This window comes from Orycteropus afer, unplaced genomic scaffold, assembly GCF_000298275.1.
Source record: "Orycteropus afer afer isolate SDZICR_OR568_19922 unplaced genomic scaffold, OryAfe1.0 scaffold00130, whole genome shotgun sequence".
NCBI lineage: Eukaryota > Metazoa > Chordata > Mammalia > Tubulidentata > Orycteropodidae > Orycteropus > Orycteropus afer.
In genome coordinates this window covers 7,863,424-7,878,721 of record NW_006921717.1, presented here as the reverse complement: position 1 = coordinate 7,878,721, position 15,298 = coordinate 7,863,424, and positions in this window count along the sequence as shown.

Below are 15,298 nucleotides of genomic sequence, written 5' to 3'. Positions count from 1 at the left end.
GAAAAAAAAAAAAAAAAGAAAGAGCGAGCCCTGTGTGGGTGCAGGTCCCCTTCTCTGAGAGAGTCTGGGTCGGTGACCATGGTGGCTTTGGCTGTACGTCAAGGGGGCCAGGTCCCCATCCTCCCCCTAAGGGCCAACTTCTATGAGGCCCTTCCAGAAGCTTCTCTGCTTACCTGGTAATCAGGCTGTGGGCGTTCAGCCAAGTCACTCCTTCCAGTGGGTGACAATTGTAACTGCCACCAAAAGCTCCCCTCCCCTCCTGGGGATGTTTCAGAGAATGTTCTGAGGTGTACAATGACGAGGGTTAAGCTTTAGTGGCACCCACGGCCTACCGAGTGCTGAGAATAGTCCGTGGGCCTTCATCTTTTCAGCAAGAACACAGAGGGGCCTCCCTCCGGAGGAAGTTTGGGGACACTGGTGGGAGCTGCGCTGATGCATTGGTGTGGGGGTGCAGCACCCAGAGGCCTGAGGGGACAGCAGGGTGGGAGCTGATGCCAAACACCATACAATTGGGCCTGACTCCTGACACATACAACCCTTGTGGTGCCTGTCACAGCTTGGTGGCAGCCGATGTGGACAGGGACCATCTGGCCTGGGCCACATGGTGACATGCAAAGCCACCGGCCCATGGGCTTGACAGGTGGTCAAAGCCACCAGCCCATGGGCTTGACAGCTGGTCAGTTTAGAAAACAGAGCTCCTGCAGTGGGATGGGAGGGCAGTTTTGAAGGATCTGTCTGTGGGACCTGGAGGCTGGGGTGGCAGGAAGCCTTGGGTGGTGGTAGACATGGTACATTTGCTTATAACAAGGTTTTACTAAAATAAAATTAAAAGTTCAAGTGCTTCCAATCCCCTGGCACATTGGTCCTAGAGTCGGGGAGGGGAGTGGAGGGGACCCCCTTTTGATGCCCCTGTAGCACCTTGAGAAGGATTAGGTGGTACCCCCCCCCATCTTCCCCATCTCAGACAGCTGCGGAGCTGAGCACAAACCCACACCCTTGGGGGGCAGTGGCCAGGGAGCATCCCCCCAATGGTCTCCTCCTCCTGAGGCCTGGCTTCTGGGGGCACCATGCAGGATGGCCCCGGCCCCTATGGCTTTGCTGTCTGCGGAGAGGCAGCTGAGGCGGGCACAGGGGTGAGGGGGTGCCCCTTCTGTCCTGAGGCAGGTGGGTTCCCCAGTCCTCTCTGACCATCTGGGCCCCTTCCCCATTCCCGCAGAACATTCCAGGGCTGAGGAGGAATCAGACGCAGGAAACCCCATCGAGGGCCTCTGAAGGGCAGAGGGGCGTCAAGATGCTCCTAGGGTGGTGTCCCCTTGCTTTCTCGACACTGCTACAGACAAGCTAGTCCACAAATGTTCTCTGAGTCCTGAAAGGCCACCTGGAAGGACTTCGTGACTACCAGGTCACCCGGGGAGATGGAGGGCCTGCTCAGAGCCACACGGCTTAGTGATGGCCTGCGCAGGTCTCACTACCTCAAGAGGATGTTCCTGCCGTCACACCACTTACCTGAGGGTCATGGGTGCGCAGGAGTGGGGCCTGGAGACCTTTGAGGAGAGACAGGTATCACATTCGCAGCCCGTGATAAGCACAGGGAAGTTGTTTTATTTTGTTGAAGAAGGTGTGTGTGGTATTTGTGATGGGTGTGGTGTGGTGTTTGGTGTGTGTGTGTATATGAGTGGGATGTATGTGTGTGGTGTGTGTAATGTGTGTGTAGGGCTTGTGTGGTGTGGTGTGTGTATGTGTGTGGTGTGGTGTGTGTATGGTGTGTGTGTGTGTAGAGTGTGGTGTGTGTATATATGAGGGTGGTGTGTGTGTATAGTGTGGTGTGTGAATAGTGTGTGTGATGTGGTGTGTGTATATATGAATGTGGTGTGTGTGAGGTATGTGTGTGTAGAGTGTGGTATCTGTGCATATGTGTTTGTGTATGAGTATATTGTGTGTGTATGTGTGCAGTACATGTGTGTACATGTGTGGTTTGTGTGATGGTGTGGATGTGTGTGGTGTGATGTGTGTGTATATGTGAGCATGGTGTGTGTGTATGAGTGTGGTGTGTGGTGTGTGTGTATGTGTGCTGTGTGTTTCAGACGTCCCAGGGAGGAGACAGGACAGGAAGGCATCTGTCTTGCCCACCTCTTCTAACAGAGACACAGTGAGACACTGAGTCCAGTGAGACACTGGGTCCAAGCAGCCGATGACAAGGGGTGGTCCCGTGTCAGGAGAGCGTGTGGCAGAGAGCTCTCCAGTGGGCTCTGGCATCAGGGGCAGGGGGCTGGCATTGAAGAACATGGGGCAACAGCTTCCTGAGCGCATGTGAGGCACCTGGATCTAGGTTGGGATTCTTAGAGACAACATGGAAGGCTGTGGCGTGTAGGACAGCGGTCTGGGAGAACGTAGTCATCATGGTTGATGAGGTCTGATCATCAGCTCTTTGCAAGCAAGAGAGCAGCTTGGGGAAATTTGAGCAGAAAAGGAATTTATTCGAAGGTTTGGGTGCTTATGGACTCTTCGGATGAACAACACTTGGAGGCTACTACGGCCCTAACCACTCCATGGACCTGGGCCAATGCAGACTTTCTGCCTCCCCCACCGTGGGCTCCTGCTGCTGTACCCCACCCCCAACCTTCAGAGGAGTTCTGCGAGGTCCCTCCTGCCCTGCCTGTCAATTCAGATTCAAAATCTACAGTGGGTGCTTTTGTGGGTGGTCACGTGTCTGCACCCAGCTTGCAAGGGAAGCTTGCAAGGGAGTTCCCAGCATTCCAGCTTCCACAGTGGGAGGTGTGGGTTCCACTTTATAAGGTGGGTTTGTAAGGATTTTCCAACCTAGGGAGGGGATTCAGATGCCTGGAAGCCCAGAGGATTCAAATGTCTTTCAAGCTGTGGGTTAGCCCAGGAAGGAGGGAGGGAGCGTTTGGAGAGCCTCCTGGGAACGGGGTGCTTTCTACACCTGGCAGGGATGCAGCTGGCCCTTAAGGGGTCTGTGCGAGAAGCTGTCAGAAAATTGTTACACTAGAACACAGGTCTGTGAAGTCTCGGATGCGAGACATGCTCCTTATGCGCCATACCACATGCACCATGCGTGCTCAGCACGTGAGGATTCTGAAGGCACAGAGCAGGTGCACAGAGACGCACCTGGAACTGAACTTAGCAAAGACACCCATCTGGTTACCCTGCAGTCTAACTCAGTCCCCTCAGGACTCCAAGCCTGTCGGCATTCCTCCCTTCCGTCTCCTTCTCCTTTGTTGCTGTTGTGAGGAGATCTCACGGTGCAGTGGTTAAAGCAGCTGATTACCAAGCAAAAAGTCAGTGGTTTGAACCCACCAGCTGCTCTGAGGGGGAAAGATGAGGCAGTCTGCCTCTGTGGAGATTTACAGCCTTAGAAACACTATGGGGCAGTCTTACTGTGTTCTGTAGGGTAACTATGAGTCGGAATCGACCCGAATGGCAGGGGGCTTGGTTTGGGTTTTGTTGTTAGCTTGCTGTCCAGTTGGCCTCCAACTCGTAGTGACCACAAGCACAACAAAACAAAACAGCGCCGTGCCATCCCTGTGGTACTGGCTGCCGATTGGGCCATAGGGTTTCCTGAAGGAGTTCCTGGGAGGTACGAGCAGTTCAGGACTTGACTCCTCATACAAAGATGGCCACTCAAACCTGTCCAGAGGAGCCTCGGAAGAAAGGGCTGGCAATCTGTCTCTCCTCGAAAACCCTCCAGAGTGCAGTTCGACTCTGCAGCCCATGGGCTTGGCATGAGCCGCAATCCACCCAAGGACAACTGATGAGGTTTGGTTTGTCAGAGGGTCACCAGCCCTTTCCTCCTCGTCTGTCTCAGCCTTGGAGTCCTGCTGAAAGTCGTTCAGGATCATAACCATACACAAGTCTCCTCTGACAGGTAAGTGATGGCCATGCATGGGGCTCATTGGCCAGGAGTCAAACCCAGGTTTCCCGCATGGAAGACAGAATTCTACCCCATACCCACCAAGGTGGGTATATACATTTCCAGGAGCTTAAACATCTTGCCATCCATGCTGCAGAGGCATCATCCAGGCTGTCTTCCCCAGAAATGCATGATCTCCGAGGCCTCTGATCGCCCACACCTGTCCTCCCTGCACCTGCCCAGAAGCAAGTGTGACCTCTGACCTCTGGGTGCCAGGGTCACATAGTCACCCTGCAGCTAGCTGCCTTACCTGGACCTTGTGGCCCCTCCACATCCATCCGCCTGCTCTCAGCCACACCCATGTCCTCTTGGAGATGCAGAAACGCTGGGATGCTTCCCCTGGTGACACAGTTGTGTAGAGGGGAGGGGCTGGCTTGCCTCCATTTCCACCCCACTGAGCCCTCACCACATAGGCAGGGGGGTTTGTGGGAGGCCTGCTGAGTCCTCCGGCCACACCCGGGAAAGGGAGTGCAGGTGCCCTGGCGCCCCCCACATGCATGGGACTTCTCTCGTGCCACCTCATGCTCAGCCCAGGGAAGGTGGGGGCTGAACGGCCTGCTGGGAGCCAGCATCTTTGCCACCTGCAAGTTGAACATGCTCTGTTTTTGGATGGGATCCATGCATCTGTGATGACGCACACTTCCCGACTCCAGGGTTTATGGGATCAGCTCCCTGCTCTCCAAGTTCAAAGCCATACTTCTGGACCTACAAAAAAAATATTTGTCTCTCTCAAAACCTGGCTCTTGAAAGGCTCTGGATTTCAAAGCCTCTTTTGCAGCTCAGAGCCAAGGATTTGTCTCTGTGTTTTCCTTGAAGAGCAGGGACTGTAGGAAGCCAACTTGGCATCTGAACGGAGGGGAATGGATTTAATAAGGAGAGTGATGACAAGTAGAGCATCCTTAATCTTTCAAAATCGCTCTAACCACCTCCCATGTCACGCCTCCAGTGCTCCAGGACAGGCTTTCAAGGAAAAAGAGATTATGTCCATTCCGAGGCCAGCACAAAGGAGAAGCAGGTAAGGCACCTGCCTCAAGCACAGAATTAAGGAGAGTCGAAAAACTCAGGAATGGAGATAAATAATATCTTATGCAAGACTTTTTATTATTATTATTTTAAATAAAAACTTTCATAGTTACTTAGCACTGCTGTAATAGAAATAACACAAGGGACTGGCTTCAAAGAACAAAAATTTATTTTAATTTTTATTGTGATTTGGGTGAACGTTTACAGAGCAAATTCATTTTCCATACAGCAGTTTATACATATTTTGTCTCATGACATTGACTGCAATTCCCCACAATGCAGCAGCTCCCCTCCAACTTCCTCCCCGTAGTTACCTCTTCCCTGTGTCCTTCCCTCCCATGCACTCCCACCGCCCACCACCCCACCTGTCTGCCTGTGCATACGCTGCCCCTCTACTCTCCCATGATTGATCTCTCCAAGGAGTGTATCTACCTGATGTCAATGTTCTGCCCATGTGTCTGTCTATTGTTTGGCTGGAAGCCACAAGAATGAGTTCAATTCCAGACTTGAATTTTATTTTCTCACAGTTCTGGGACCTAAAAATCCAAGTCAGAATCCCAGCTGTGTTGGGTGCTTCCTGTCAGCTAGCCCTGTATCCTCCTGGGTGTCTTGGCTCCAAGCCTTACCCGACATCTATCACCCCTGTGGTTGTGCCTCTGTGTCTAATATGCCCCTTTTATAACTCAGAAGCGATTAGATTCAGAACCCACCCTACTTGAGTATCATCTAATTAACATAACAAAGAAAAGCCTATTTCCCAGCAGGATGACTTCTACAGGGATGGGGGTGAGGATTCCAACACATATTCTGGGGGTGCAGAGAGACACAATTCAATCCATCATAAAAACTAACGCAAACAAATGATGGACAAAATATTAAAACTGTAAATACAGATAGCCCTGGTATTACTGACTTTTCCTTTTGCTTTGATCTCCAATCTGACTCAGGTCAAAACTGGTGTTGAGCCTGTCTTTACTTAAAATTGTAATATTTTATTCATCAGGAATGTTTTGGCATTCATTGTGAACTTTTAAAAAAATTGCACTAAGCTATTATTTATCTAGATTACTGAGTCTTTTTTGGTGCCCCCTAAAGCTCTGGTAGCATAGTGCCTAAGGCACTTGACTGCTAACCAGAAGGCTGGTGGTTCAAACCCACCAGCCACTCCTCAGAAGGAAGGTTGGGCAATCTGCTTCTGTAGTGATACTGCCTTGGCAACCCAAGGAGGGGTCACTATGAGTCGAGGCCGACTTGACAGCACATAACAACAACAAAATTTGGTGCCTAGGGCAAGTGCCTCCCTCGCCTCACCCTGGTCCTGGTTCTGGTCCATTCTCCAGATCTGAGAATCAAGGGCCAGAGAGAACCAGTGGAACAATAGTCCCAGGGGAACAAGTGGAAGAGAAAGTCCCCATTCATTCATTCAACACATACTCACCGAGCAGGCACGCTATAGCAGACACCGGGCTGAGTACTGCAGAACATTGGTGAACAAGGGCCCTGCCCTCATGGAGCTGACATTCTAGTGCAGGGGTAACAGTCTTCAATCAAAGAGTTCACAGTGAACTCGTTGTTGAATCATAATTGGGATACGTGCTTTGAAGGAGCAATGCAGGAGCTCAGAATCTATAACACGGGGCCTGGAGTGTTCCGGAGTATTGCAGAAGGATCTCCATGAGGGGGAAATTTCAGCTGAAACCTTCAGGATGAGTCATGTCAGCCAGGGAGGGTTCGAAGCAGAGGGGCCAACATGTGCAAAGGTCCTGGGGTGGAAAAAAAGCTGTCGAGTTGAGGAACTGGGAGGAAGCATGTTAGTAGGGCCACAGATTCTGTAACTAATAGCCCTCAAATCTAAACGGCTAAACATATCAAAAGCTTATTTCTCCTTTGCCTCTCAGTCTAATAGGGGTCAGTGGGTTGTCTCTAAGCAATGTCTCGGGGATCCAAGGTTCATTCCATCTTAACCACTGCAGAAGATAAAAGAGGGTAGAAGACTGGGTGGGAATGAGGCATGTGCTACTTCTGTCCACATTCTTTGGCCCAGTGCTCTTCCCAGGGCCCTGCCTACACACAAGGGGCCTGGAAACAGGACTTTAGCTGAGTGCCCAGGAAGAAGAGGGGAAGACAGAAGTTGGTGAGACCCAGTGCCTCCTGCCATAGAGCGGGTCCAGGCCAGGCATGTCTAAGCTCAGGAGGTCATGGCTGGGTCCTGGGTCTGTGAGGATTCAGGGCAGGGGTATGGAAAGATCTGATTTGCAGTTGGCCACTAGACCAGGATGGCACTAACGTGAGGGCAGCTGCCAGCTATGACTACTGGGGCCTCCTTCTAGGAGGAAGAACCCATTGTGCCTACAACCCATTTTGGAATATGGCAGCCTACCAGAACCCTTTATGGAGTCAGGCTCCACGTGACCTCCTTCAGATGGTCATGGCATGGAGGTGTGGCACTGGGCCCCAAGGCAGCTTCTCCTCTTCCTCACATTCCCTTAGCCTCTCCTGCTTCAGCTCTGGTGTCGCTGGGAGGGAACAGGAGGACTCAGCTTTCAACAGACCCAGGCAGGTCATCTTCAGGGGTAGAGTTCCAGGGAAATGTGATCTCCAGGGTGCACCTGGGCTCCAGTTTCTAGTAGGGTTTGGTAGCACGTTGGCAGTGGCTGAGCTGGCCTCATGAGTTTGGGTATTCAGTGAAGGGCTCTTGGCCAGTGGTGGGTCAGAGGCTGCCTGGAATTTGTTATAATGAGGACCCTGAGCCCAGATCACAGTGTTGGGGTGCCCATGGCCTTGGGGGTTGTCCTAGGCTTGCCCCATGGGTTCTAGGATGCTCCTCAGTTAGGTAAACACACTGAGCCCTGGGGCCCGGGATGGGAAATGGGGAGGAATATGGCTTTTGGGCACTCATTCTCTCTGGCAACCTCAAAATCTTCAATCAAGCAGTCTTGGGAATCCTTCTACTGTTTGCAGGATGGGAGCAAGCACGTGAGCACCCTGTGTCGTGTCTCTCATTCCTCCAGTCGAGAGAAGCAAGAGGCAGTGAGAAAAGCCCAGGTTTGAAATAAGATGGACACCAGGAGACCATGGTGTCATTGTTGTTAGGTGCTGTCGAGTCATTTCTGACTCATAACCACCTATGTCCAATAGAATGGGACACTGCCTGGTCCTGTGCCAGCCTCACAATCCTTGCTATACCCGAGCCCATCATTGCAGCCACGGTGTCACTCCACCTGGTTGAGCATGATATCCTTCTCCAGGGACTGTCCCTCCTGACAACATGACCAAAGTATGAGAGACAAGGGCTGGCCATTCTCACTTCTAAGGAGCATTCCAGGAATACTTCTTCCAAGATAGATTTGTTTGTTCTTCTGGCAATCTGGTATATTCAATATTCTTCACCAACACCACAATTCAAATGCATCAATTCTTCTGTGGTCTTCCTTATTCCTTGTCCAGCTTTTGCACGCATGTGAGGCAATTGAAAATACTGTGGCTTCGTACAGGTGCACCTTAGTCTTCAATGTGCCATCTTTGCTCCTTAATACTTTAAAGAGGTCTTTTGCAGCAGATTTGCCCAGTGCAATACAACATCTGATTTCTTGACTGCTGCTTCCATGGGCATTGATTGTGGATCCAAGTAAAACGAAATCCCTGACAGCTTCAATCTTTTCTCCACTTTTCATACTGTTGCTTACTGGTCAAGCTGTGAGGATTTTTGTTTTCTTTATGTTGAGAGGTAATCCATACTATAGACTGTACTCTTTGATCTTCATCAGTAAATGCTTCAAGTCTTCTTCCCATTCAGCAAGCACAGTTGTGTCATCCACATATCACAGGTTGTTAATGAGTCTTCCTCTGATCCTGATGCCAAATTCTTCATATAGTCCAACTTCTTGGATTATGTGAAAGGATACAACCCCGTTGCATACCTTTCCTGATTTCAAACCATGCAGCACCCCCTTGCTCTGTTTGAACAACTGCCTCTTGGTCTATGTACAGGTTCTGCATGAGCACAATTAAGTGTTCTGGAGTTCCCATTCTTTCCAATGTTATTCATAATTTGTTTAGATCCACATAGTTGAATGCCTTTGCATACTCAATAAAACAGATAAACATTTGTGAAGATCCATCTGACATGAGCAATGGTATCCCTCATTCCACATCCTCTTCTGAAGCCAGCTTCAATTTCTGGCAATTCCCTGTCTATGTACTGCTGCAACCACTATGAATTATTTTCAGCAAAATTTTACTTGTGCATGATGTTAATGACATTGTCCATCATTTCTGCATTCTGGTAGATTACTTTTCTTTGGAATGGGCACAAATAAGGATCTCTTCTGGCCGGGCCTTGGTTACTTCACTGGGCCAGTCCCTATCTGTGTTAGACTGGGTTCTCTAGAGAGACAAAACCAGTAAAGCTTATATATAGAGAAAGCGAAATTTATCTTAGGAAAATGGCTCACACACTTACAGAAGCTGGCAAGTCCAAAGTTCTTGGATCAAATGTCAAGCTGGAGGCTTTTCCCGACTCACACAGCTGCAGGGGCTGAGGAGCTCAAGGTTGGCAGGCAGTAAACTGGCTGTTGACTCCAATGAATGACGGATCCAAGATCTCCAGGCCGAATGGTGGATTGCTCGCTCACGGACAGCTGTAGGCAGCACAACAGAATCCCGATGCACAGAAGAGTGTCTTTTCCCAGGATGTCCACAAATACACTGGAAGCAGGCCACACCCCTAGGGAAACTCTCTTTCAACGGATTGACTGCTCAAAACATATACATCTGATCCCACCATGGGAATAACATCACAACTGCTTAAACCACACAGAATTGTGGTCCAGCCAAGTTGACACACAGCTCCAACTATCACACTGCCTCTGTACTATTTTTCTAGATCGAAGACCCCTAGCTTCCTGTAGACCTTTAACAGAACCTGGGCCCTCCCAGGAGTTCCCGGGTGGTGCAAATGGTGAACCTGCTGAACTGCTAATGGAAGGGCTGGAAGGTCAAGTCCACCCAGAGACACCTTGGACAAAAGGCCTGGTGATCTGAAAACTCAGCCATTGGAAACCCTATGGAGCACAGTTCCACTCTGACACACAAGGTCCCTATGAGCCGGAGTTGACTTGAGGGCAACTGGTTCTTAGTTATGACCTGTCGTAACCACAGTTTGTGGTTGACTCTCACAGGTTCAGATCTTTGCTTTCTAAGAACCACCATGTGAACATTCCAGGTTCTTAGTCAAGTCTCAGCAGCCAAGGGTTCCTGGCTCCTGGGAACGGAGAGGAGGCAGAGGGAGCCTTGGCAAGGTCAGCATTGATGGACAGGTTCCATCTAGGGACACAGGAGGGGAGATAAAGAAGACTTCTCTGTTGCAAGTGCTTTTTCTTCCATCGAATTGAAAAGGAAATAGACTTAAAGCAAGTTTGGTAAAATGTGTAGAGCTGTCAATGCGGATGCTGACCCACGGTGTTCATCATAGAAAGCTTTGTACTTTTTCTGTATTTCAAAGTCTTTAAAAATTTCAGACTCGAGGGTGGGCAGGACAGTTATAGCTCATGATTAGGAATGGAGAGGCAGTTGCTGGGGCCCTCTGGGGTCCTGTCCTTTGGGCATTATTCCAGTGTGTGCGTGCGCGTGTATGCGTGAGTGCATGTGTGTGCGTGCGTGCGTACATGCAGACATGCAGAGAGGGCGGCGAGCGTCTGGGCCCACTCCTGGGGCTCTCAGACCCCCCTCTCCTCCCCTGCTCCCCCTTCCAGGTCTCAGTTTCCTGCCTTCCTGGGGGGTGGGGAAAGGCGGAGAGGCCCCGTGCTGGGGGTGAGGCTAATTCATTAGTGACGCCTCGACAAGGACCAGGCGCCCGGGGTGCCAGCATGAGTCATGGAGATGATTGCCCCGCTGACAGCCTGCGTGGGCCTGGAACGCCAGCACATCTTACCTCTTTCCACTGAGCGGGGCCTGGTGGGAGGCAAAGGTACAGGATCTACTGAGGGCAGGAGAAGGAGAAAGGAGAGGGCTGGGCCTCCATGCTCCGGCCCCAGGGAGCTCTGCCACGCTGGTGCTGGGCACAGGGGCTCATGTGGCCCCCGCTCTGGCTCGCAGAGCCCGAGGGGGCTGCTGGTGCTGCAGCGCCAGCTCCGAGCATGTGGCGAGTGAGGGTGGGTGGCCAAGCTCCCTCCTCCACAGCGAATGTTCTCTTGAGGGACTTCTTTGGGACAAGGAAGAGGCAGAGTGAGCAGCCTCATCCCATCAGCCTGCTATTCTTTCCCAGCCTTCTGGACTCTGAGGTACCACTTCTTGCAAGAAGTCTGCCCAAGGGAGTGGAAGGGAGACAGTCAGACTGGGGTTTAAGGGAAGTCTTGAAGAAACTTGCAGTCCATCAGGCTGGGACCAAGTACCCTCCTACATCTAGGTCTGGTGTCTGGGTTCCACTCGGTCCCCGCCTGGATCCCCTACTTGGCATGGCTAATTAGCATGGCTAATTCCTGGCTCCAAGCAATAGTGAAAACCCCTCCACTAAACTCACTGTCATCAAGTCAGTTCTGACTCATAGAGACCCCATAGGGTTTCCAAGGCTGTAAATCTTCATGGAAACAGACTGCCTCATTTTTCTCCCATGCAGTGACTGGTGGCTTTGAACCACTGACCTTTTGGTTAGCAGCCAAATGTCTTAACCACTGCACCACCAGAGCAATACCTACTTCTATGCCCCCCATCACACATTTGCTCCTGATGTGCCCTGCTGGAATGCAGTCGCTATTGTTCTGCCCTTTCATTCCTTTGGTTGGAGTTAGCTGCTGTCCAGTCAGTTCTGACTCATGGCGCCCCCATGTGTACAGAGGAGAAATGAACTCCAAAGGGTTTTCAAACTGTGACATTTCAGAAGCAAGTTGCAAGGCTTGTCTTCCAAGGTACCTCTGGATGGGTTCAAACCGCCAACTTCTCAGCTAGTCATCAAGCACATAACCGCTCGCTCCACCCAGTGACTCCTTCCATTCCTTTATCCAACACCCATATATTGACAACCTGAGCAAAAGAAACCAGAAATGACAACAGCAAACCACGTACTGAATAGTTTCATACATGTGACATTGAAGGACAGGAAGATTAACCCAAGATGCCAGAGGCCAGGGTCACGGTTGCCTCTGGGAGGTGGAGAGTGACTGGAAGAGGTCTAAGGGGACTTTCCGGGGTGATGGAAACGTCACATGGGTGTGCACCTTTGTCAAAACGCATTCAATAGTATACTCAGGATCTATGTATTTCACTGTATATAGTTTGCCACCATTTTTAAAAATGTGAAGCATTTGTATTGAATACCTACTGTGTGCCAGACTCAGTGCCTGCAGCAAAAGAGACAAACATGACCACCCGTGAAGCTTATATTCCCATCGGTGAAGTTCTTGTCCTCACTGTGCTTTGGGAGCAGCGACCTCCTGCCCTCAGGCAGGGACAGGGAGGGGGAGGGGGGACCAGGGTGGTGCAGGTTGAAGGGCAGGGTGCTATGTTCCCACTCCACGCCGTCAGCCAATGAGATGAGCCGCACCAGCTGGGTTCAAGAGAGGGGCGGGTCCAGGAGGCAGTGTGTTACTGGAGCGACAAGGGCACCCTGCCTGTAACTCCTACTCCCTGTGTGACTTCAAGCAAGTTACCTCATCTTTCTGAAGCCACTTCCCTCACCCTTCACATGGGATTAATAACACCTTCCATGTAGTTTTTTTATTATTATTGTTGTTGCTTTGAATATACATAGTGAAATGTACACCAGTCCAACAGTGTTTCCATGTACAATTCAGAGACATTAATGGCACCCTTCAAGGTGTGCAACCGTTCTCACCCTCCTTTTCTGAGTTGTTCCTCCCCCATGGACATAAGCTCACTGCTCCCTCGGGTTCCTATCTAATCTTTCAAGTTGCTGTTGTCAAGTTGATCCCATGTGGATAGTTCTTAAAAGGGCACAGTACTCAAGGCAGAGATTCTTTATTCAGTAAGCTAGTATTTGGTTTTAAGAAGACTTCAGGGGATGGTTTTGGTTTAAAGTTTAGAGATAATCTCAGGGCAATAGTTTCAGGGGCTCATCTAACCTCCCTGGCTCCAGGAAGTCTGGATTGTGTGTTGTTGTTAGGTGCTTGTCGAGTTGGCTCCGGCTCCGACTCACAGCGACCCTGTGTAAGCAGAAGAAACACTGCCCAGCCCTGTGCCGGCCCCACTCTCCTTGCTGTACCCGAGGCAATCGCCACAGCCATTGTGTCAATCTATCTTGTTGAGGGTCTTCCTTCTTTTTTTGCTGACCCTCCCTCCACTTTACCAAGCATAGTATCTTTCTCCAAAGAATGGTCCCTTCTGACAACATGACCAAAGTAGATGAGACGAAGTCTGGCCATTCTCGCTTCCAAGGAGCATTCCAGCTGCACTTCTTCCAGGACAGACCTGCTAGATTTTCTGGCATTCTTCACAAACACCACAAGTCAAAAGAATCAACTCTTCTTTGGTCTTCCTTATTCATTGTCCAGCTTTCACATACATATGAAGTGACTGAAAATACCATGGCTTGGATTAGGCGCACCTTAGTCTTCAAAGAGACGTCTTTGCTCGTGAACACTTTAAACAGGTCTTTTGCAGCAGATTTGCCTGGTACAATACGTCGTGTGATGTCTTGACTGATGTTTCCACTGGTGTTTGTGGAATCAGGTAATACGAAATACTTGACAACTTCAATCTTTTCCCCATTCATTGCAATGCTGCTTATTGGTCCAGTTGTGAGGGCTTTGATTTTCTTTATGTTGAAGTATAATCCATACTGCAGATTGTAGTCTTTAATGTTCATAAGTTCACTTTCAGCAAGCAAAGTTATGTCATCTGCATATCACAGGTTGTTAATGAGTCTTCCTCCAATCCTGATGCCACATTTTTCTTCATGTAGTCCAGCTTCTCGGATTATTTGCTCAGCATACAGATCGAAGAAGTATGGTGAAAGGATACAACCCTGATGCACTCCCTTCCTGATTTTAAACCATGCAGTATTCCCTTGTTCTGTTCAAACGACAGCCTCATGGTCTATGTACAGGTTCCTCATGAGTACAATTAAGTGTTCTGGAGTTCCCATTCTTCTCAATGTTATCCATAACTTGTTATGACCCACACAGTCAAATGCTTTTGCATAGTCAATAAAACACAGGTAAACATCTCTCTGGTATTCTTTGCTTTCAGTCAACATCCATCTGACAGCAATGATATCCCTCATTCCCTGTCCTCTTCTAAATCTAGCCTGCATTTCTGGAAGTTCCTGGTTAAAATACTGCTGCAACTATTTTTGAATTATCTTCAGCAAGAGTTTACTTGCATGTGATATTAATGACATTGTTTGCTAATTTCCACGTTCTTTTGGATCACTTTTCCTTGCATGAAAATTTTAAATTGTTTTGCATTTCCCCCCTTCTGATCAGGATTCTTCTATAGAATCTTCTATTCAACTTCCATGTACTTTTGTCATGCCAGGTAGAAGTAACACACAGTACCAGCTCCACTACAGAAAATTCATTGCTAGAGGCAGTCATCACTGTTCCATTTATTTGCTTCAAGTAAGGTTAAGAGTACAGACTCTGGAGTCTGACTGCCTGACTTCAAATCCCAGCCACTCAGCAGGAGCATGACCTTGGTAAATTACTCAATCTCTCAGAGCCTCAGTTTCCCCAGGTCTAACGCTGGGGTAGTGAGGAGACCTGTCTCACAGGTGCAAATGCAAGGCTCTTAGCATAGAGCTAGAATGTGGTAAATCCGTTGCCATAGAGTGGATTACCACTCATGGTGACCCCATATGTTACAAAGTAGAACTGACCCATAGGGCTTGCTTGGCTATTTAGTTGTAATCTGTAGGAAGCACATGGGAGCCTAAGGCACTTGACTGCTAACTAGAAGGCTGGTGGTTCAAACCCACCAGCCACTCCAGGGAAGGAAGGTTGGGCAACCTACTACCGTAGTGATACTGCCTCGGCAACCCAAGGAAGGGTCTCTATAAGCCGGGTCTGACTCGACTGAAACGAGTCTGGTTTTTTGTAGGAAGGACAAGAGAGAACGGCCGGCGGGGAGGGGAGTGAACGTTCCTACGAGAAGCTCAGGCAGGAGGGCGGATGGGAGGAGAGAAGGCGGGGACAAACGGCTGTGGGTGGGCACGGACCGCAGAGCCACAGGAGGAGGGTGGTCGTCGGTGGTGGTGCTCAAAGGTGCTCGCACGTCCCGGTCCTCTGTCCACCCGCAGCCACACACAGACCTTGAGCACAGCGGAGGGGACCTGGCGGGAGAGAGGCGCGCGAGCGCACTGACTAACCTGTGGGTCAGTGTCAGTGTGTG